Source organism: Leiobunum rupestre, chromosome 1, assembly GCF_980474605.1.
Source record: "Leiobunum rupestre chromosome 1, qqLeiRupe1.1.hap1, whole genome shotgun sequence".
NCBI lineage: Eukaryota > Metazoa > Arthropoda > Arachnida > Opiliones > Sclerosomatidae > Leiobunum > Leiobunum rupestre.
In genome coordinates, this window is record NC_143384.1 from 63,871,272 (window position 1) to 63,891,928 (window position 20,657).

The 20,657-nt window shown below is 38.6% G+C and overlaps 1 long non-coding RNA gene and 17 other non-coding genes across 18 annotated transcripts; 17 read left to right on the forward strand and 1 right to left on the reverse strand.

Annotated features, from left to right (window-relative positions):
• The first annotated feature begins 378 nt into the window (after nucleotides 1-378).
• On the forward strand, nucleotides 379-451 carry TRNAK-CUU (transfer RNA lysine (anticodon CUU)). The gene has a single exon. It is a non-coding gene; the product is annotated as a tRNA-Lys (tRNA).
• An 875-nt stretch (nucleotides 452-1,326) lies between these two features.
• Nucleotides 1,327-1,399, forward strand: TRNAK-CUU (transfer RNA lysine (anticodon CUU)). Its single transcript has one exon. It is a non-coding gene; the product is annotated as a tRNA-Lys (tRNA).
• Nucleotides 1,400-2,274: 875 nt separating this feature from the next.
• On the forward strand, nucleotides 2,275-2,347 carry TRNAK-CUU (transfer RNA lysine (anticodon CUU)). Its single transcript has one exon. It is a non-coding gene; the product is annotated as a tRNA-Lys (tRNA).
• An 875-nt stretch (nucleotides 2,348-3,222) lies between these two features.
• Nucleotides 3,223-3,295, forward strand: TRNAK-CUU (transfer RNA lysine (anticodon CUU)). The gene has a single exon. It is a non-coding gene; the product is annotated as a tRNA-Lys (tRNA).
• Nucleotides 3,296-4,170: 875 nt separating this feature from the next.
• Nucleotides 4,171-4,243, forward strand: TRNAK-CUU (transfer RNA lysine (anticodon CUU)). Its single transcript has one exon. It is a non-coding gene; the product is annotated as a tRNA-Lys (tRNA).
• An 875-nt stretch (nucleotides 4,244-5,118) lies between these two features.
• Nucleotides 5,119-5,191, forward strand: TRNAK-CUU (transfer RNA lysine (anticodon CUU)). Its single transcript has one exon. It is a non-coding gene; the product is annotated as a tRNA-Lys (tRNA).
• An 875-nt stretch (nucleotides 5,192-6,066) lies between these two features.
• On the forward strand, nucleotides 6,067-6,139 carry TRNAK-CUU (transfer RNA lysine (anticodon CUU)). The gene has a single exon. It is a non-coding gene; the product is annotated as a tRNA-Lys (tRNA).
• An 875-nt stretch (nucleotides 6,140-7,014) lies between these two features.
• On the forward strand, nucleotides 7,015-7,087 carry TRNAK-CUU (transfer RNA lysine (anticodon CUU)). The gene has a single exon. It is a non-coding gene; the product is annotated as a tRNA-Lys (tRNA).
• Nucleotides 7,088-7,962: 875 nt separating this feature from the next.
• Nucleotides 7,963-8,035, forward strand: TRNAK-CUU (transfer RNA lysine (anticodon CUU)). The gene has a single exon. It is a non-coding gene; the product is annotated as a tRNA-Lys (tRNA).
• Nucleotides 8,036-9,858: 1,823 nt separating this feature from the next.
• TRNAK-CUU (transfer RNA lysine (anticodon CUU)) lies at nucleotides 9,859-9,931 on the forward strand. Its single transcript has one exon. It is a non-coding gene; the product is annotated as a tRNA-Lys (tRNA).
• Nucleotides 9,932-10,806: 875 nt separating this feature from the next.
• TRNAK-CUU (transfer RNA lysine (anticodon CUU)) lies at nucleotides 10,807-10,879 on the forward strand. Its single transcript has one exon. It is a non-coding gene; the product is annotated as a tRNA-Lys (tRNA).
• Nucleotides 10,880-11,754: 875 nt separating this feature from the next.
• On the forward strand, nucleotides 11,755-11,827 carry TRNAK-CUU (transfer RNA lysine (anticodon CUU)). Its single transcript has one exon. It is a non-coding gene; the product is annotated as a tRNA-Lys (tRNA).
• An 875-nt stretch (nucleotides 11,828-12,702) lies between these two features.
• TRNAK-CUU (transfer RNA lysine (anticodon CUU)) lies at nucleotides 12,703-12,775 on the forward strand. Its single transcript has one exon. It is a non-coding gene; the product is annotated as a tRNA-Lys (tRNA).
• An 875-nt stretch (nucleotides 12,776-13,650) lies between these two features.
• On the forward strand, nucleotides 13,651-13,723 carry TRNAK-CUU (transfer RNA lysine (anticodon CUU)). Its single transcript has one exon. It is a non-coding gene; the product is annotated as a tRNA-Lys (tRNA).
• Nucleotides 13,724-14,598: 875 nt separating this feature from the next.
• TRNAK-CUU (transfer RNA lysine (anticodon CUU)) lies at nucleotides 14,599-14,671 on the forward strand. Its single transcript has one exon. It is a non-coding gene; the product is annotated as a tRNA-Lys (tRNA).
• Nucleotides 14,672-15,546: 875 nt separating this feature from the next.
• On the forward strand, nucleotides 15,547-15,619 carry TRNAK-CUU (transfer RNA lysine (anticodon CUU)). Its single transcript has one exon. It is a non-coding gene; the product is annotated as a tRNA-Lys (tRNA).
• An 874-nt stretch (nucleotides 15,620-16,493) lies between these two features.
• Nucleotides 16,494-16,566, forward strand: TRNAK-CUU (transfer RNA lysine (anticodon CUU)). The gene has a single exon. It is a non-coding gene; the product is annotated as a tRNA-Lys (tRNA).
• Nucleotides 16,567-19,472: 2,906 nt separating this feature from the next.
• On the reverse strand, nucleotides 19,473-19,709 carry LOC149964658 (uncharacterized). Its single transcript, XR_016480242.1, has 2 exons — nucleotides 19,678-19,709; nucleotides 19,473-19,608 (listed from the first exon to the last, which is right to left on the reverse strand). It is a non-coding gene; the product is annotated as an uncharacterized LOC149964658 (long non-coding RNA).
• Between the last annotated feature and the right edge of the window lie 948 nt (nucleotides 19,710-20,657).

Consider the following 20,657-nt stretch of genomic DNA (forward strand, 5'->3'; position numbering starts at 1 on the left):
ACCCTCATAAAATCCTCTAATTTATGCTTCCAAGACGCTGGATAACTAATGGACGCCTCAATTCCTAGTCAGCGCCAGTTGCCAAGGTGGAAACTTTCAATCATAATGACGTTTCTTTTTTAACATATGAATAAAAAGGGCTTTTAATATATTAACAGAAGAAAATGAATAAAAAGAAATTATCCGCAATTTTCAAGAAGATGAGCGCTGGAAGAGCCAGGATAGCTTAGTCGGTAAAGCTTGAGGGTTTTAACCTAAAGAGACTCTGTTGAAGCCACAGTTGAAGAGGGAAGCCTGTTTGAAGAAAACTAAAATTTTTAAATTTCGTTCTCGGTTTTATTGAATGTTGTGACGTTACGATTTTGCCCGCTGAGGGTCGCCCGTGTAGCTCAGTCGGTAGAGCGTTAGGCTCTTAACCTAACGGTCCTGGGTTGGAGCCTCAGTTCGGGTGCTTAACCTTTTGCGGGAAGTTAAGAAACGTTCGACGGATGTGGTTTGCGATAAATTCGTGACCTTGAAAAAAAGCGGAAGTTATTTATTTCCAAATCCAAATATTGAACTACTTACGTCTGTTCGTCAGGCGTTGTTTTAAATGACTTATAGTCAGAGTCCTTTTCGTTGTTACTCGTAGCCCATACTGGAATTTAAATAAAAAATGTTGTATAAAAATCTTTTAATTTTTTTTCTATTGCATAGAAACTGTTTTTCATGTTTTAAAAAAAATGAATAGAAACTGACTTTCTTGGGTGGTCTGATAATTAAAACCGCACTTAAAGGCCAACCAATGACGGTTTCCCACGGGAAATTTTGTGTGCTGCATTAAGACCTTAGCCAGTTCTTACGTCGTTATAAAACCTTGTTCAGTTTGGGCTCTCTGAGTGCCCCATACTGACGGCAAAATTAACGCGGTAGTTATATCTCCACAGCCCGATGATCGTCAGAGTCTCCACCCTCATAAAATCCTCTAATTTATGCTTCCAAGACGCTGGATAACTAATGGACACCTCAATTCCTAGTCAGCGCCAGTTGCCAAGGTGTAAACTTTCAATCATAATGACGTTTCTTTTTTAACATATGAATAAAAAGGGCTTTTAATATATTAACAGAAGAAAATGAATAAAAAGAAATTATCCGCAATTTTCAAGAAGATGAGCGCTGGAAGAGCCAGGATAGCTAAGTCGGTAAAGCTTGAGGGTTTTAACCTAAAGAGCCTCTGTTGAAGCCACAGTTTAAGAGGGAAGCCTGTTTGAAGAAAACTAAAAATTTTAAATTTCGTTCTCGGTTTTATTGAATGTTGTGACGTTACGATTTTGCCCGCTGAGGGTCGCCCGTGTAGCTCAGTCGGTAGAGCGTTAGGCTCTTAACCTAACGGTCCTGGGTTGGAGCCTCAGTTCGGGTGCTTAACCTTTTGCGGGAAGTTAAGAAACGTTCGACGGATGTGGTTTGCGATAAATTCGTGACCTTGAAAAAAAGCGGAAGTTATTTATTTCCAAATCCAAATATTGAACTACTTACGTCTGTTCGTCAGGCGTTGTTTTAAATGACTTATAGTCAGAGTCCTTTTCGTTGTTACTCGTTGCCCATACTGGAATTTAAATAAAAAATGTTGTATAAAAATCTTTTAATTTTTTTTCTATTGCATAGAAACTGTTTTTCATGTTTTCAAAAAAATGAATCGAAACTGACTTTCTTGGGTGGTCTAATAATTAAAACCGCACTTAAAGGCCAACCAATGACGGTTTCCCACGGGAAATTTTGTGTGCTGCATTAAGACCTTAGCCAGTTCTTACGTCGTTATAAAACCTTGTTCAGTTTGGGCTCTCCGAGTGCCCCATACTGACGGCAAAATTCACGCGGTAGTTATATCTCCACAGCCCGATGATCGTCAGAGTCTCCACCCTCATAAAATCCTCTAATTTATGCTTCCAAGACGCTGGATAACTAATGGACGCCTCAATTCCTAGTCAGCGCCAGTTGCCAAGGTGGAAACTTTCAATCATAATGACGTTTCTTTTTTAACATATGAATAAAAAGGGCTTTTAATATATTAACAGAAGAAAATGAATAAAAAGAAATTATCCGCAATTTTCAAGAAGATGAGCGCTGGAAGAGCCAGGATAGCTTAGTCGGTAAAGCTTGAGGGTTTTAACCTAAAGAGACTCTGTTGAAGCCACAGTTGAAGAGGGAAGCCTGTTTGAAGAAAACTAAAATTTTTAAATTTCGTTCTCGGTTTTATTGAATGTTGTGACGTTACGATTTTGCCCGCTGAGGGTCGCCCGTGTAGCTCAGTCGGTAGAGCGTTAGGCTCTTAACCTAACGGTCCTGGGTTGGAGCCTCAGTTCGGGTGCTTAACCTTTTGCGGGAAGTTAAGAAACGTTCGACGGATGTGGTTTGCGATAAATTCGTGACCTTGAAAAAAAGCGGAAGTTATTTATTTCCAAATCCAAATATTGAACTACTTACGTCTGTTCGTCAGGCGTTGTTTTAAATGACTTATAGTCAGAGTCCTTTTCGTTGTTACTCGTAGCCCATACTGGAATTTAAATAAAAAATGTTGTATAAAAATCTTTTAATTTTTTTTCTATTGCATAGAAACTGTTTTTCATGTTTTAAAAAAAATGAATAGAAACTGACTTTCTTGGGTGGTCTGATAATTAAAACCGCACTTAAAGGCCAACCAATGACGGTTTCCCACGGGAAATTTTGTGTGCTGCATTAAGACCTTAGCCAGTTCTTACGTCGTTATAAAACCTTGTTCAGTTTGGGCTCTCTGAGTGCCCCATACTGACGGCAAAATTAACGCGGTAGTTATATCTCCACAGCCCGATGATCGTCAGAGTCTCCACCCTCATAAAATCCTCTAATTTATGCTTCCAAGACGCTGGATAACTAATGGACACCTCAATTCCTAGTCAGCGCCAGTTGCCAAGGTGTAAACTTTCAATCATAATGACGTTTCTTTTTTAACATATGAATAAAAAGGGCTTTTAATATATTAACAGAAGAAAATGAATAAAAAGAAATTATCCGCAATTTTCAAGAAGATGAGCGCTGGAAGAGCCAGGATAGCTTAGTCGGTAAAGCTTGAGGGTTTTAACCTAAAGAGCCTCTGTTGAAGCCACAGTTTAAGAGGGAAGCCTGTTTGAAGAAAACTAAAAATTTTAAATTTCGTTCTCGGTTTTATTGAATGTTGTGACGTTACGATTTTGCCCGCTGAGGGTCGCCCGTGTAGCTCAGTCGGTAGAGCGTTAGGCTCTTAACCTAACGGTCCTGGGTTGGAGCCTCAGTTCGGGTGCTTAACCTTTTGCGGGAAGTTAAGAAACGTTCGACGGATGTGGTTTGCGATAAATTCGTGACCTTGAAAAAAAGCGGAAGTTATTTATTTCCAAATCCAAATATTGAACTACTTACGTCTGTTCGCCAGGCGTTGTTTAAAATGACTTATAGTCAGAGTCCTTTTCGTTGTTACTCGTAGCCCATACTGGAATTTAAATAAAAAATGTTGTATAAAAATCTTTTAATTTTTTTTCTATTGCATAGAAACTGTTTTTCATGTTTTAAAAAAAATGAATAGAAACTGACTTTCTTGGGTGGTCTGATAATTAAAACCGCACTTAAAGGCCAACCAATGACGGTTTCCCACGGGAAATTTTGTGTGCTGCATTAAGACCTTAGCCAGTTCTTACGTCGTTATAAAACCTTGTTCAGTTTGGGCTCTCCGAGTGCCCCATACTGACGGCAAAATTCACGCGGTAGTTATATCTCCACAGCCCGATGATCGTCAGAGTCTCCACCCTCATAAAATCCTCTAATTTATGCTTCCAAGACGCTGGATAACTAATGGACGCCTCAATTCCTAGTCAGCGCCAGTTGCCAAGGTGGAAACTTTCAATCATAATGACGTTTCTTTTTTAACATATGAATAAAAAGGGCTTTTAATATATTAACAGAAGAAAATGAATAAAAAGAAATTATCCGCAATTTTCAAGAAGATGAGCGCTGGAAGAGCCAGGATAGCTTAGTCGGTAAAGCTTAAGGGTTTTAACCTAAAGAGCCTCTGTTGAAGCCACAGTTTAAGAGGGAAGCCTGTTTGAAGAAAACTAAAATTTTTAAATTTCGTTGTCGGTTTTATTGAATGTTGTGACGTTACGATTTTGCCCGCTAAGGGTCGCCCGTGTAGCTCAGTCGGTAGAGCGTTAGGCTCTTAACCTAACGGTCCTGGGTTCGAGCCCCAGTTCGGGTGCTTAACCTTTTGCGGGAAGTTAAGAAACGTTCGACGGATGTGGTTTGCGATAAATTCGTGACCTTGAAAAAAAGCGGAAGTTATTTATTTCCAAATCCAAATATTGAACTACTTACGTCTGTTCGCCAGGCGTTGTTTAAAATGACTTATAGTCAGAGTCCTTTTCGTTGTTACTCGTAGCCCATACTGGAATTTAAATAAAAAATGTTGTATAAAAATCTTTTAATTTTTTTTCTATTGCATAGAAACTGTTTTTCATGTTTTAAAAAAAATGAATAGAAACTGACTTTCTTGGGTGGTCTGATAATTAAAACCGCACTTAAAGGCCAACCAATGACGGTTTCCCACGGGAAATTTTGTGTGCTGCATTAAGACCTTAGCTAGTTCTTACGTCGTTATAAAACCTTGTTCAGTTTGGGCTCTCCGAGTGCCCCATACTGACGGCAAAATTCACGCGGTAGTTATATCTCCACAGCCCGATGATCGTCAGAGTCTCCACCCTCATAAAATCCTCTAATTTATGCTTCCAAGACGCTGGATAACTAATGGACGCCTCAATTCCTAGTCAGCGCCAGTTGCCAAGGTGGAAACTTTCAATCATAATGACGTTTCTTTTTTAACATATGAATAAAAAGGGCTTTTAATATATTAACAGAAGAAAATGAATAAAAAGAAATTATCCGCAATTTTCAAGAAGATGAGCGCTGGAAGAGCCAGGATAGCTTAGTCGGTAAAGCTTAAGGGTTTTAACCTAAAGAGCCTCTGTTGAAGCCACAGTTTAAGAGGGAAGCCTGTTTGAAGAAAACTAAAATTTTTAAATTTCGTTGTCGGTTTTATTGAATGTTGTGACGTTACGATTTTGCCCGCTGAGGGTCGCCCGTGTAGCTCAGTCGGTAGAGCGTTAGGCTCTTAACCTAACGGTCCTGGGTTGGAGCCTCAGTTCGGGTGCTTAACCTTTTGCGGGAAGTTAAGAAACGTTCGACGGATGTGGTTTGCGATAAATTCGTGACCTTGAAAAAAAGCGGAAGTTATTTATTTCCAAATCCAAATATTGAACTACTTACGTCTGTTCGTCAGGCGTTGTTTTAAATGACTTATAGTCAGAGTCCTTTTCGTTGTTACTCGTAGCCCATACTGGAATTTAAATAAAAAATGTTGTATAAAAATCTTTTAATTTTTTTTCTATTGCATAGAAACTGTTTTTCATGTTTTAAAAAAAATTAATAGAAACTGACTTTCTTGGGTGGTCTGATAATTAAAACCGCACTTAAAGGCCAACCAATGACGGTTTCCCACGGGAAATTTTGTGTGCTGCATTAAGACCTTAGCCAGTTCTTACGTCGTTATAAAACCTTGTTCAGTTTGGGCTCTCTGAGTGCCCCATACTGACGGCAAAATTCACGCGGTAGTTATATCTCCACAGCCCGATGATCGTCAGAGTCTCCACCCTCATAAAATCCTCTAATTTATGCTTCCAAGACGCTGGATAACTAATGGACACCTCAATTCCTAGTCAGCGCCAGTTGCCAAGGTGGAAACTTTCAATCATAATGACGTTTCTTTTTTAACATATGAATAAAAAGGGCTTTTAATATATTAACAGAAGAAAATGAATAAAAAGAAATTATCCGCAATTTTCAAGAAGATGAGCGCTGGAAGAGCCAGGATAGCTTAGTCGGTAAAGCTTGAGGGTTTTAACCTAAAGAGCCTCTGTTGAAGCCACAGTTTAAGAGGGAAGCCTGTTTGAAGAAAACTAAAAAATTTAAATTTCGTTCTCGGTTTTATTGAATGTTGTGACGTTACGATTTTGCCCGCTGAGGGTCGCCCGTGTAGCTCAGTCGGTAGAGCGTTAGGCTCTTAACCTAACGGTCCTGGGTTGGAGCCTCAGTTCGGGTGCTTAACCTTTTGCGGGAAGTTAAGAAACGTTCGACGGATGTGGTTTGCGATAAATTCGTGACCTTGAAAAAAAGCGGAAGTTATTTATTTCCAAATCCAAATATTGAACTACTTACGTCTGTTCGTCAGGCGTTGTTTTAAATGACTTATAGTCAGAGTCCTTTTCGTTGTTACTCGTTGCCCATACTGGAATTTAAATAAAAAATGTTGTATAAAAATCTTTTAATTTTTTTTCTATTGCATAGAAACTGTTTTTCATGTTTTAAAAAAAATGAATAGAAACTGACTTTCTTGGGTGGTCTGATAATTAAAACCGCACTTAAAGGCCAACCAATGACGGTTTCCCACGGGAAATTTTGTGTGCTGCATTAAGACCTTAGCCAGTTCTTACGTCGTTATAAAACCTTGTTCAGTTTGGGCTCTCTGAGTGCCCCATACTGACGGCAAAATTCACGCGGTAGTTATATCTCCACAGCCCGATGATCGTCAGAGTCTCCACCCTCATAAAATCCTCTAATTTATGCTTCCAAGACGCTGGATAACTAATGGACACCTCAATTCCTAGTCAGCGCCAGTTGCCAAGGTGGAAACTTTCAATCATAATGACGTTTCTTTTTTAACATATGAATAAAAAGGGCTTTTAATATATTAACAGAAGAAAATGAATAAAAAGAAATTATCCGCAATTTTCAAGAAGATGAGCGCTGGAAGAGCCAGGATAGCTTAGTCGGTAAAGCTTGAGGGTTTTAACCTAAAGAGCCTCTGTTGAAGCCACAGTTTAAGAGGGAAGCCTGTTTGAAGAAAACTAAAAAATTTAAATTTCGTTCTCGGTTTTATTGAATGTTGTGACGTTACGATTTTGCCCGCTGAGGGTCGCCCGTGTAGCTCAGTCGGTAGAGCGTTAGGCTCTTAACCTAACGGTCCTGGGTTGGAGCCTCAGTTCGGGTGCTTAACCTTTTGCGGGAAGTTAAGAAACGTTCGACGGATGTGGTTTGCGATAAATTCGTGACCTTGAAAAAAAGCGGAAGTTATTTATTTCCAAATCCAAATATTGAACTACTTACGTCTGTTCGTCAGGCGTTGTTTTAAATGACTTATAGTCAGAGTCCTTTTCGTTGTTACTCGTAGCCCATACTGGAATTTAAATAAAAAATGTTGTATAAAAATCTTTTAATTTTTTTTCTATTGCATAGAAACTGTTTTTCATGTTTTAAAAAAAATGAATAGAAACTGACTTTCTTGGGTGGTCTGATAATTAAAACCGCACTTAAAGGCCAACCAATGACGGTTTCCCACGGGAAATTTTGTGTGCTGCATTAAGACCTTAGCCAGTTCTTACGTCGTTATAAAACCTTGTTCAGTTTGGGCTCTCTGAGTGCCCCATACTGACGGCAAAATTCACGCGGTAGTTATATCTCCACAGCCCGATGATCGTCAGAGTCTCCACCCTCATAAAATCCTCTAATTTATGCTTCCAAGACGCTGGATAACTAATGGACACCTCAATTCCTAGTCAGCGCCAGTTGCCAAGGTGGAAACTTTCAATCATAATGACGTTTCTTTTTTAACATATGAATAAAAAGGGCTTTTAATATATTAACAGAAGAAAATGAATAAAAAGAAATTATCCGCAATTTTCAAGAAGATGAGCGCTGGAAGAGCCAGGATAGCTTAGTCGGTAAAGCTTGAGGGTTTTAACCTAAAGAGCCTCTGTTGAAGCCACAGTTTAAGAGGGAAGCCTGTTTGAAGAAAACTAAAAAATTTAAATTTCGTTCTCGGTTTTATTGAATGTTGTGACGTTACGATTTTGCCCGCTGAGGGTCGCCCGTGTAGCTCAGTCGGTAGAGCGTTAGGCTCTTAACCTAACGGTCCTGGGTTGGAGCCTCAGTTCGGGTGCTTAACCTTTTGCGGGAAGTTAAGAAACGTTCGACGGATGTGGTTTGCGATAAATTCGTGACCTTGAAAAAAAGCGGAAGTTATTTATTTCCAAATCCAAATATTGAACTACTTACGTCTGTTCGTCAGGCGTTGTTTTAAATGACTTATAGTCAGAGTCCTTTTCGTTGTTACTCGTTGCCCATACTGGAATTTAAATAAAAAATGTTGTATAAAAATCTTTTAATTTTTTTTCTATTGCATAGAAACTGTTTTTCATGTTTTAAAAAAAATGAATAGAAACTGACTTTCTTGGGTGGTCTGATAATTAAAACCGCACTTAAAGGCCAACCAATGACGGTTTCCCACGGGAAATTTTGTGTGCTGCATTAAGACCTTAGCCAGTTCTTACGTCGTTATAAAACCTTGTTCAGTTTGGGCTCTCTGAGTGCCCCATACTGACGGCAAAATTCACGCGGTAGTTATATCTCCACAGCCCGATGATCGTCAGAGTCTCCACCCTCATAAAATCCTCTAATTTATGCTTCCAAGACGCTGGATAACTAATGGACACCTCAATTCCTAGTCAGCGCCAGTTGCCAAGGTGGAAACTTTCAATCATAATGACGTTTCTTTTTTAACATATGAATAAAAAGGGCTTTTAATATATTAACAGAAGAAAATGAATAAAAAGAAATTATCCGCAATTTTCAAGAAGATGAGCGCTGGAAGAGCCAGGATAGCTTAGTCGGTAAAGCTTGAGGGTTTTAACCTAAAGAGCCTCTGTTGAAGCCACAGTTTAAGAGGGAAGCCTGTTTGAAGAAAACTAAAAAATTTAAATTTCGTTCTCGGTTTTATTGAATGTTGTGACGTTACGATTTTGCCCGCTGAGGGTCGCCCGTGTAGCTCAGTCGGTAGAGCGTTAGGCTTTTAACCTAACGGTCCTGGGTTGGAGCCTCAGTTCGGGTGCTTAACCTTTTGCGGGAAGTTAAGAAACGTTCGACGGATGTGGTTTGCGATAAATTCGTGACCTTGAAAAAAAGCGGAAGTTATTTATTTCCAAATCCAAATATTGAACTACTTACGTCTGTTCGTCAGGCGTTGTTTTAAATGACTTATAGTCAGAGTCCTTTTCGTTGTTACTCGTTGCCCATACTGGAATTTAAATAAAAAATGTTGTATAAAAATCTTTTAATTTTTTTTCTATTGCATAGAAACTGTTTTTCATGTTTTAAAAAAAATGAATAGAAACTGACTTTCTTGGGTGGTCTGATAATTAAAACCGCACTTAAAGGCCAACCAATGACGGTTTCCCACGGGAAATTTTGTGTGCTGCATTAAGACCTTAGCCAGTTCTTACGTCGTTATAAAACCTTGTTCAGTTTGGGCTCTCTGAGTGCCCCATACTGACGGCAAAATTCACGCGGTAGTTATATCTCCACAGCCCGATGATCGTCAGAGTCTCCACCCTCATAAAATCCTCTAATTTATGCTTCCAAGACGCTGGATAACTAATGGACACCTCAATTCCTAGTCAGCGCCAGTTGCCAAGGTGGAAACTTTCAATCATAATGACGTTTCTTTTTTAACATATGAATAAAAAGGGCTTTTAATATATTAACAGAAGAAAATGAATAAAAAGAAATTATCCGCAATTTTCAAGAAGATGAGCGCTGGAAGAGCCAGGATAGCTTAGTCGGTAAAGCTTGAGGGTTTTAACCTAAAGAGCCTCTGTTGAAGCCACAGTTTAAGAGGGAAGCCTGTTTGAAGAAAACTAAAAAATTTAAATTTCGTTCTCGGTTTTATTGAATGTTGTGACGTTACGATTTTGCCCGCTGAGGGTCGCCCGTGTAGCTCAGTCGGTAGAGCGTTAGGCTCTTAACCTAACGGTCCTGGGTTGGAGCCTCAGTTCGGGTGCTTAACCTTTTGCGGGAAGTTAAGAAACGTTCGACGGATGTGGTTTGCGATAAATTCGTGACCTTGAAAAAAAGCGGAAGTTATTTATTTCCAAATCCAAATATTGAACTACTTACGTCTGTTCGTCAGGCGTTGTTTTAAATGACTTATAGTCAGAGTCCTTTTCGTTGTTACTCGTTGCCCATACTGGAATTTAAATAAAAAATGTTGTATAAAAATCTTTTAATTTTTTTTCTATTGCATAGAAACTGTTTTTCATGTTTTCAAAAAAATGAATCGAAACTGACTTTCTTGGGTGGTCTAATAATTAAAACCGCACTTAAAGGCCAACCAATGACGGTTTCCCACGGGAAATTTTGTGTGCTGCATTAAGACCTTAGCCAGTTCTTACGTCGTTATAAAACCTTGTTCAGTTTGGGCTCTCCGAGTGCTCCATACTGACGGTAAAATTAACGCGGTAGTTATATCTCCACAGCCCGATGATCGTCAGAGTCTCCACCCTCATAAAATCCTCTAATTTATGCTTCCAAGACGCTGGATAACTAATGGACGCCTCAATTCCTAGTCAGCGCCAGTTGCCAAGGTGGAAACTTTCAATCATAATGACGTTTCTTTTTTAACATATGAATAAAAAGGGCTTTTAATATATTAACAGAAGAAAATGAATAAAAAGAAATTATCCGCAATTTTCAAGAAGATGAGCGCTGGAAGAGCCAGGATAGCTTAGTCGGTAAAGCTTGAGGGTTTTAACCTAAAGAGCCTCTGTTGAAGCCACAGTTTAAGAGGGAAGCCTGTTTGAAGAAAACTAAAAATTTTAAATTTCGTTCTCGGTTTTATTGAATGTTGTGACGTTACGATTTTGCCCTCTGAGGGTCGCCCGTGTAGCTCAGTCGGTAGAGCGTTAGGCTCTTAACCTAACGGTCCTGGGTTGGAGCCTCAGTTCGGGTGCTTAACCTTTTGCGGGAAGTTAAGAAACGTTCGACGGATGTGGTTTGCGATAAATTCGTGACCTTGAAAAAAAGCGGAAGTTATTTATTTCCAAATCCAAATATTGAACTACTTACGTCTGTTCGTCAGGCGTTGTTTTAAATGACTTATAGTCAGAGTCCTTTTCGTTGTTACTCGTTGCCCATACTGGAATTTAAATAAAAAATGTTGTATAAAAATCTTTTAATTTTTTTTCTATTGCATAGAAACTGTTTTTCATGTTTTAAAAAAAATGAATAGAAACTGACTTTCTTGGGTGGTCTGATAATTAAAACCGCACTTAAAGGCCAACCAATGACGGTTTCCCACGGGAAATTTTGTGTGCTGCATTAAGACCTTAGCCAGTTCTTACGTCGTTATAAAACCTTGTTCAGTTTGGGCTCTCTGAGTGCCCCATACTGACGGCAAAATTCACGCGGTAGTTATATCTCCACAGCCCGATGATCGTCAGAGTCTCCACCCTCATAAAATCCTCTAATTTATGCTTCCAAGACGCTGGATAACTAATGGACGCCTCAATTCCTAGTCAGCGCCAGTTGCCAAGGTGGAAACTTTCAATCATAATGACGTTTCTTTTTTAACATATGAATAAAAAGGGCTTTTAATATATTAACAGAAGAAAATGAATAAAAAGAAATTATCCGCAATTTTCAAGAAGATGAGCGCTGGAAGAGCCAGGATAGCTTAGTCGGTAAAGCTTGAGGGTTTTAACCTAAAGAGCCTCTGTTGAAGCCACAGTTTAAGAGGGAAGCCTGTTTGAAGAAAACTAAAAATTTTAAATTTCGTTCTCGGTTTTATTGAATGTTGTGACGTTACGATTTTGCCCGCTGAGGGTCGCCCGTGTAGCTCAGTCGGTAGAGCGTTAGGCTCTTAACCTAACGGTCCTGGGTTGGAGCCTCAGTTCGGGTGCTTAACCTTTTGCGGGAAGTTAAGAAACGTTCGACGGATGTGGTTTGCGATAAATTCGTGACCTTGAAAAAAAGCGGAAGTTATTTATTTCCAAATCCAAATATTGAACTACTTACGTCTGTTCGTCAGGCGTTGTTTTAAATGACTTATAGTCAGAGTCCTTTTCGTTGTTACTCGTTGCCCATACTGGAATTTAAATAAAAAATGTTGTATAAAAATCTTTTAATTTTTTTTCTATTGCATAGAAACTGTTTTTCATGTTTTAAAAAAAATGAATAGAAACTGACTTTCTTGGGTGGTCTGATAATTAAAACCGCACTTAAAGGCCAACCAATGACGGTTTCCCACGGGAAATTTTGTGTGCTGCATTAAGACCTTAGCCAGTTCTTACGTCGTTATAAAACCTTGTTCAGTTTGGGCTCTCTGAGTGCCCCATACTGACGGCAAAATTCACGCGGTAGTTATATCTCCACAGCCCGATGATCGTCAGAGTCTCCACCCTCATAAAATCCTCTAATTTATGCTTCCAAGACGCTGGATAACTAATGGACGCCTCAATTCCTAGTCAGCGCCAGTTGCCAAGGTGGAAACTTTCAATCATAATGACGTTTCTTTTTTAACATATGAATAAAAAGGGCTTTTAATATATTAACAGAAGAAAATGAATAAAAAGAAATTATCCGCAATTTTCAAGAAGATGAGCGCTGGAAGAGCCAGGATAGCTTAGTCGGTAAAGCTTGAGGGTTTTAACCTAAAGAGCCTCTGTTGAAGCCACAGTTTAAGAGGGAAGCCTGTTTGAAGAAAACTAAAAATTTTAAATTTCGTTCTCGGTTTTATTGAATGTTGTGACGTTACGATTTTGCCCGCTGAGGGTCGCCCGTGTAGCTCAGTCGGTAGAGCGTTAGGCTCTTAACCTAACGGTCCTGGGTTGGAGCCTCAGTTCGGGTGCTTAACCTTTTGCGGGAAGTTAAGAAACGTTCGACGGATGTGGTTTGCGATAAATTCGTGACCTTGAAAAAAAGCGGAAGTTATTTATTTCCAAATCCAAATATTGAACTACTTACGTCTGTTCGTCAGGCGTTGTTTTAAATGACTTATAGTCAGAGTCCTTTTCGTTGTTACTCGTTGCCCATACTGGAATTTAAATAAAAAATGTTGTATAAAAATCTTTTAATTTTTTTTCTATTGCATAGAAACTGTTTTTCATGTTTTCAAAAAAATGAATCGAAACTGACTTTCTTGGGTGGTCTAATAATTAAAACCGCACTTAAAGGCCAACCAATGACGGTTTCCCACGGGAAATTTTGTGTGCTGCATTAAGACCTTAGCCAGTTCTTACGTCGTTATAAAACCTTGTTCAGTTTGGGCTCTCCGAGTGCTCCATACTGACGGTAAAATTAACGCGGTAGTTATATCTCCACAGCCCGATGATCGTCAGAGTCTCCACCCTCATAAAATCCTCTAATTTATGCTTCCAAGACGCTGGATAACTAATGGACGCCTCAATTCCTAGTCAGCGCCAGTTGCCAAGGTGGAAACTTTCAATCATAATGACGTTTCTTTTTTAACATATGAATAAAAAGGGCTTTTAATATATTAACAGAAGAAAATGAATAAAAAGAAATTATCCGCAATTTTCAAGAAGATGAGCGCTGGAAGAGCCAGGATAGCTTAGTCGGTAAAGCTTGAGGGTTTTAACCTAAAGAGCCTCTGTTGAAGCCACAGTTTAAGAGGGAAGCCTGTTTGAAGAAAACTAAAAATTTTAAATTTCGTTCTCGGTTTTATTGAATGTTGTGACGTTACGATTTTGCCCTCTGAGGGTCGCCCGTGTAGCTCAGTCGGTAGAGCGTTAGGCTCTTAACCTAACGGTCCTGGGTTGGAGCCTCAGTTCGGGTGCTTAACCTTTTGCGGGAAGTTAAGAAACGTTCGACGGATGTGGTTTGCGATAAATTCGTGACCTTGAAAAAAAGCGGAAGTTATTTATTTCCAAATCCAAATATTGAACTACTTACGTCTGTTCGTCAGGCGTTGTTTTAAATGACTTATAGTCAGAGTCCTTTTCGTTGTTACTCGTTGCCCATACTGGAATTTAAATAAAAAATGTTGTATAAAAATCTTTTAATTTTTTTTCTATTGCATAGAAACTGTTTTTCATGTTTTAAAAAAAATGAATAGAAACTGACTTTCTTGGGTGGTCTGATAATTAAAACCGCACTTAAAGGCCAACCAATGACGGTTTCCCACGGGAAATTTTGTGTGCTGCATTAAGACCTTAGCCAGTTCTTACGTCGTTATAAAACCTTGTTCAGTTTGGGCTCTCTGAGTGCCCCATACTGACGGCAAAATTCACGCGGTAGTTATATCTCCACAGCCCGATGATCGTCAGAGTCTCCACCCTCATAAAATCCTCTAATTTATGCTTCCAAGACGCTGGATAACTAATGGACGCCTCAATTCCTAGTCAGCGCCAGTTGCCAAGGTGGAAACTTTCAATCATAATGACGTTTCTTTTTTAACATATGAATAAAAAGGGCTTTTAATATATTAACAGAAGAAAATGAATAAAAAGAAATTATCCGCAATTTTCAAGAAGATGAGCGCTGGAAGAGCCAGGATAGCTTAGTCGGTAAAGCTTGAGGGTTTTAACCTAAAGAGCCTCTGTTGAAGCCACAGTTTAAGAGGGAAGCCTGTTTGAAGAAAACTAAAAATTTTAAATTTCGTTCTCGGTTTTATTGAATGTTGTGACGTTACGATTTTGCCCGCTGAGGGTCGCCCGTGTAGCTCAGTCGGTAGAGCGTTAGGCTCTTAACCTAACGGTCCTGGGTTGGAGCCTCAGTTCGGGTGCTTAACCTTTTGCGGGAAGTTAAGAAACGTTCGACGGATGTGGTTTGCGATAAATTCGTGACCTTGAAAAAAAGCGGAAGTTATTTATTTCCAAATCCAAATATTGAACTACTTACGTCTGTTCGTCAGGCGTTGTTTTAAATGACTTATAGTCAGAGTCCTTTTCGTTGTTACTCGTTGCCCATACTGGAATTTAAATAAAAAATGTTGTATAAAAATCTTTTAATTTTTTTTCTATTGCATAGAAACTGTTTTTCATGTTTTAAAAAAAATGAATAGAAACTGACTTTCTTGGGTGGTCTGATAATTAAAACCGCACTTAAAGGCCAACCAATGACGGTTTCCCACGGGAAATTTTGTGTGCTGCATTAAGACCTTAGCCAGTTCTTACGTCGTTATAAAACCTTGTTCAGTTTGGGCTCTCTGAGTGCCCCATACTGACGGCAAAATTCACGCGGTAGTTATATCTCCACAGCCCGATGATCGTCAGAGTCTCCACCCTCATAAAATCCTCTAATTTATGCTTCCAAGACGCTGGATAACTAATGGACGCCTCAATTCCTAGTCAGCGCCAGTTGCCAAGGTGGAAACTTTCAATCATAATGACGTTTCTTTTTTAACATATGAATAAAAAGGGCTTTTAATATATTAACAGAAGAAAATGAATAAAAAGAAATTATCCGCAATTTTCAAGAAGATGAGCGCTGGAAGAGCCAGGATAGCTTAGTCGGTAAAGCTTGAGGGTTTTAACCTAAAGAGCCTCTGTTGAAGCCACAGTTTAAGAGGGAAGCCTGTTTGAAGAAAACTAAAAATTTTAAATTTCGTTCTCGGTTTTATTGAATGTTGTGACGTTACGATTTTGCCCGCTGAGGGTCGCCCGTGTAGCTCAGTCGGTAGAGCGTTAGGCTCTTAACCTAACGGTCCTGGGTTGGAGCCTCAGTTCGGGTGCTTAACCTTTTGCGGGAAGTTAAGAAACGTTCGACGGATGTGGTTTGCGATAAATTCGTGACCTTGAAAAAAAGCGGAAGTTATTTATTTCCAAATCCAAATATTGAACTACTTACGTCTGTTCGTCAGGCGTTGTTTTAAATGACTTATAGTCAGAGTCCTTTTCGTTGTTACTCGTAGCCCATACTGGAATTTAAATAAAAAATGTTGTATAAAAATCTTTTAATTTTTTTTCTATTGCATAGAAACTTTTTTTCATGTTTTAAAAAAAATGAATAGAAACTGACTTTCTTGGGTGGTCTGATAATTAAAACCGCACTTAAAGGCCAACCAATGACGGTTTCCCACGGGGAATTTTGTGTGCTGCATTAAGACCTTAGCCAGTTCTTACGTCGTTATAAAACCTTGTTCAGTTTGGGCTCTCCGAGTGCCCCATACTGACGGCAAAATTCACGCGGTAGTTATATCTCCACAGCCCGATGATCGTCAGAGTCTCCACCCTCATAAAATCCTCTAATTTATGCTTCCAAGACGCTGGATAACTAATGGACGCCTCAATTCCTAGTCAGCGCCAGTTGCCAAGGTGGAAACTTTCAATCATAATGACGTTTCTTTGTAACATATGAATAAAAAGGGCTTTTAATATATTAACAGAAGAAAATGAATAAAAAGAAATAATCCACAATTTTCAAGAAGATGAGCGCTGGAAGAGCCAGGATAGCTTAGTCGGTAAAGCTTGAGGGTTTTAACCTAAAGAGCCTCTGTTGAAGCCACAGTTTAAGAGGGAAGCCTGTTTGAAGAAAACTAAAATTTTTAAATTTCGTTGTCGGTTTTATTAAATGTTGTGACGTTACGATTTTGCCCGCTGAGGGTCGCCCGTGTAGCTCAGTCGGTAGAGCGTTAGGCTCTTAATCAAACGGTCCTGGGTTCGAGCCCCAGTTCGGGTGCTTAACCTTTTGCGGGAAGATAAGAAACGTTCGACGGATGTGGTTTGCGATAAATTCGTGAGTAGAAGGAAAGTGAGGGCGAGGCTCCGATCCCGGGGACGGGGTCAGGTTCGGGATCGGGGTCCGGGATTTAAGGGGTGAAATGGGGGTAAAATCGTCGAAAAGTCAATGTATTTAGGGTATTTCTCGCGACGATTTGTTTTCCCGTATATCAACATATTGTGTCCAGGCCAACTTGTTCATTTATCTACGCTTATCTCGAAAGATACTTGAACGTATATCTTATCAAGTTTTATCGTACGGAATAAGTTGAAATGATGTAAAAATTGATAACCTAGGCGACGCGTGCGCAGATTACCCCGGGGGACGCGGTTAATTTGAATTGAAGTGTTTTGACGTCATGGAATATTCGTTGTTAAAGTAGAATGGAAATATTTTTAAACTTCATTTTAATATCATTGTAGTATGCTTGACACTTGAAGCAATCTCACGAGTATTTCTTAAAACGTATATCTCGATCGCGTTTTATCGTACGAAATAAGTAGAAATTATGTAAGTTGTATGATACTTGATAACCTAGGCAGGAAGATAGCGCGCGCGTGCGTGGATTACCTGGGAGGCGTGGATTACCTGGGAGGCGCGGATTGCCCGGGCGCGCGGTTAATTTGAATTTAAAACATGGATTCCCTCTCCGAAATAATTCATGTACCCAAAATTGGACCGCAAGTTTTTTTCTTTTAGGGGAATCTCTATGGGAGTTTAACATTACAATAAAGCTAATAGGTCCAGTTTGGGGTACTTTTGGTCCGAAATGGGGTACATAGGGCCGAAAATGGTGACTTTGGTCGTTTTAAGGGTACTTTTGTTCTATTTTGGTCCATTTTTGGGTACATCAGAGAAGCAGTTGGAAAAACGAAGAGCCTTATTTTTTTTTTCCCACCCATCTCCAAACTCCAAAAATTTATTGCTTTAATTTATTTATCGCTTCCGTAGGTATAAAATAAGATAAAAACCACTTACCTATATTTTAATTACGGTAAATTAAAAATACTTAATTAGTGTACTAAGTTACGTTTAAAAGAACCTTTTGTAACAATTCCAATATGTAAATATAGGTATAAGGATTGAAAAAATACTTAAAGTGGTTTTACTGTTAAACTCTAAAGGAATTTAACTTTAAAGGGTATCTTAGATTATTGTTTTTAATTTTATTCAAGTTGAAAAAGAGAGAAGGGTGTCTATCTGGTGATTGAGAATTTCATTCTCAATCACCAAATAGACACAAAGAGCTTGGCTCCCGCCGTTCACCCGCGCCTCTCCCGTTCCTCCCCCACCCGCGCCTCTCTCTCAATCACCAGAATTTCTAATCACCAGAATTTCTAATCACCAGAATTTCTATTCACCAGATTCTCCCGTTCACGGGTTGCTTTCCCCCAACCCCCATTCACTGGATACTTTATCTCTCGTTCACCAGCTCCTTTCCCCCATTGCTTTCACCCCTTCTAATCACCAGTTGCTTTCCCCCATCCCCATTCTCCAGAATTTGTTTTCCTCGCGCGGATATCTGGAGATTAGATTTTTTACCCGTTTGCTTATCGCTTCTGAACCCCTTAATTTCTAATCTCTAGGCAATAATAACAAGTTATTTTCAATTTAATTAATTTCCAATTTTATTTTACTTTTAATTACATGATTGCGTAAAACAGGTTCTAATATTAGACCGACATTATAAATAACGCGTTTAAATCGCATTTTATCAATATAAAAAAAATTAACTCGATCTTCGTAAGGAATATGTACAATTTCATTTAATGGGCTGAAACGAACTACCTTCTGCAAGTGCGGATTGTATAAATAATTTTAATAAAAGTTCTACCTCACCACGTCTGACCGGAATAGATATGAAATCGTCATCCTCCAGTGCCGCTGCCCTTGGTGGTGCCGGGATCTCCCATTCTTGCGAAAGGTACTTTTTTTCCGATGGTGAATTATCCCTCGACGGACAGTGTGGAAAGAATCTAGCATGTTCCCATTCTGGTACGTCTCCTGATTCCCATCCTTCTAATACGCCATGGCACTTGTAACATCGTACTTCATCGCCCCGCTGAATATAGTAGAATCCAGCCTTCGCTAGTTGTTCCTTAGTAACGTGGGGGTTTCTCCAGTGACGAAAAGTTTCAAGTCGATACGCTTCGATGTCCATACTGTAAACTGATAGTTTCTATAAGCTATTGTCAACATTCTTAAGCCTAATTGGTTAAGCCTAAATTTCAATAAATGTTTTTTCTATTTATTTTGGTTAGACTCTAAGACTATTTGACTAGAATCTAAGTCTATTTACTTCAATTTAAACAAGGCCTAATTTCCCTCTACAGTAAAATAATAAAGTCACTTACTTTTACGGAAATCCTTAAGCCTTTGCCTGTAAATAGAGTCGAGAAGGCGGGGTACGGAGCGCGAAAATCTACGTGTCTCTTCTCGATGAGGTCCAGGAACTAAAAGAACGCTGAGTCGTATATCTAGAGATCAAATAACACTCGAAACTTCAAGTAAATCCTGATTTCTCATTGGCTGAAACCAATTGACGTCACGGGAGAATGTAAAATGTAACCAAAAATAGAGGTTACTGCTCATCGGTTAGCGAAAAAAATTCGTCACGTGTTAAATTAGGCAAATTAGAATAGCTGAAAATACATTGCGCTTACTTCGCACTAATTTACTTCTGATACAACTTTGATAAAAATTAATCCTGTTTCGGGGGGAACCCCCAGGAGGAAATCTTAGAGACTATTAACTCGGTAGAATACACTATTTTAGCAATTGCAATTGCATATAATCCTTGTTATTATAATGTTTGATATATACTGAAATGATTATTGTTGGATAGGAAAATAAAAGAATCGTGATAAATGTTAATTTTTTTATTATAAAATAATTGGGACGATGAGTAGTATCCTACTGGAATGTATTTCGCCCTCATCGTCCCAATATAATTGATGTTCCCAGACTTGAAGAAGCTTCCTGGGCTCTCCAACCTCAAAGCTAACAGAACAATACATAAAATTTTAACTTTAGTACAGTATAAATAATTCGTGAAATTTAATTTATTACCTTATTCTAATCTCAAATTTAATAGAATCATCGCTCGCACTTTGTATTAATATCCCCTTAATTTCTTCAATTCTACATGAAGAAAATTAAAATCTAAAATTTTTGTTCTAAAAGTTATTTAAATCTTAAAATAATATTTACCTCATTTTTGATTTCAATTTAGTTTTTGCTCCAAGCAAAGAAAAAGGTTGGAATAATTTGTTCTAATTGATTTACTCCCTTTTTATACCATTTTCCATCCCCACCAATTCCTAGCCCCTATATCCTATCTCCTTCTTTTCCGTGATGAAATCTAAGTTAGTGATTGAGTGTGGAATCTATTCAGTGTGGGTAAAGTCTGTAAATTTTTCCATTGGTTAAATAGTGTTCGTAGATAATTAATTTCGTGAGACTGGGAATTTCCACCATCTTCCTCTTAGCGTACGTCACGAGAAGATGGTTTAGGTTCGTGCAAAGTCTAACAAATTTACAGATAAGAGTCCGCATTGTAGTACGTTCTTGCATTGGACTGGTTGACTTAACGAAATTCTGGAAAAAAAAAGGGTAAGCGATTTTCAATAAAGAGTCTTTTTTTGTTACGTTTTTTAAAGTATTTATTAAGAGTGAAAAAAGTTACATAGGAAAAATTGTTTACAATTGTTTTTCTCGCGTACATGAGTTTATATTATTAAATAAAATGGCAGAGTCAAATTTCAATCTTTTTTATCATTACAAGACCCAAAGCTAACTAAATCCCTGTTAAATTATCTAAGGCAATGTTTTTTTCACCAATCTTATTTTGCGTGTACTAAAGATATTTTGTTAATGACGGGTAGAAAACATATTTCAATGGTTCAAGACGGTAACAGATTTCAATGACTTTTAGAAAGTACTTTAAATAGAACGTACAGGAATAATGCAATAATATATTTCTACCAATGTTTTGTTTTCATGCTAGATTGCGTAAACCACCCACGTTGTCCTAACTAGTTTACCAATAC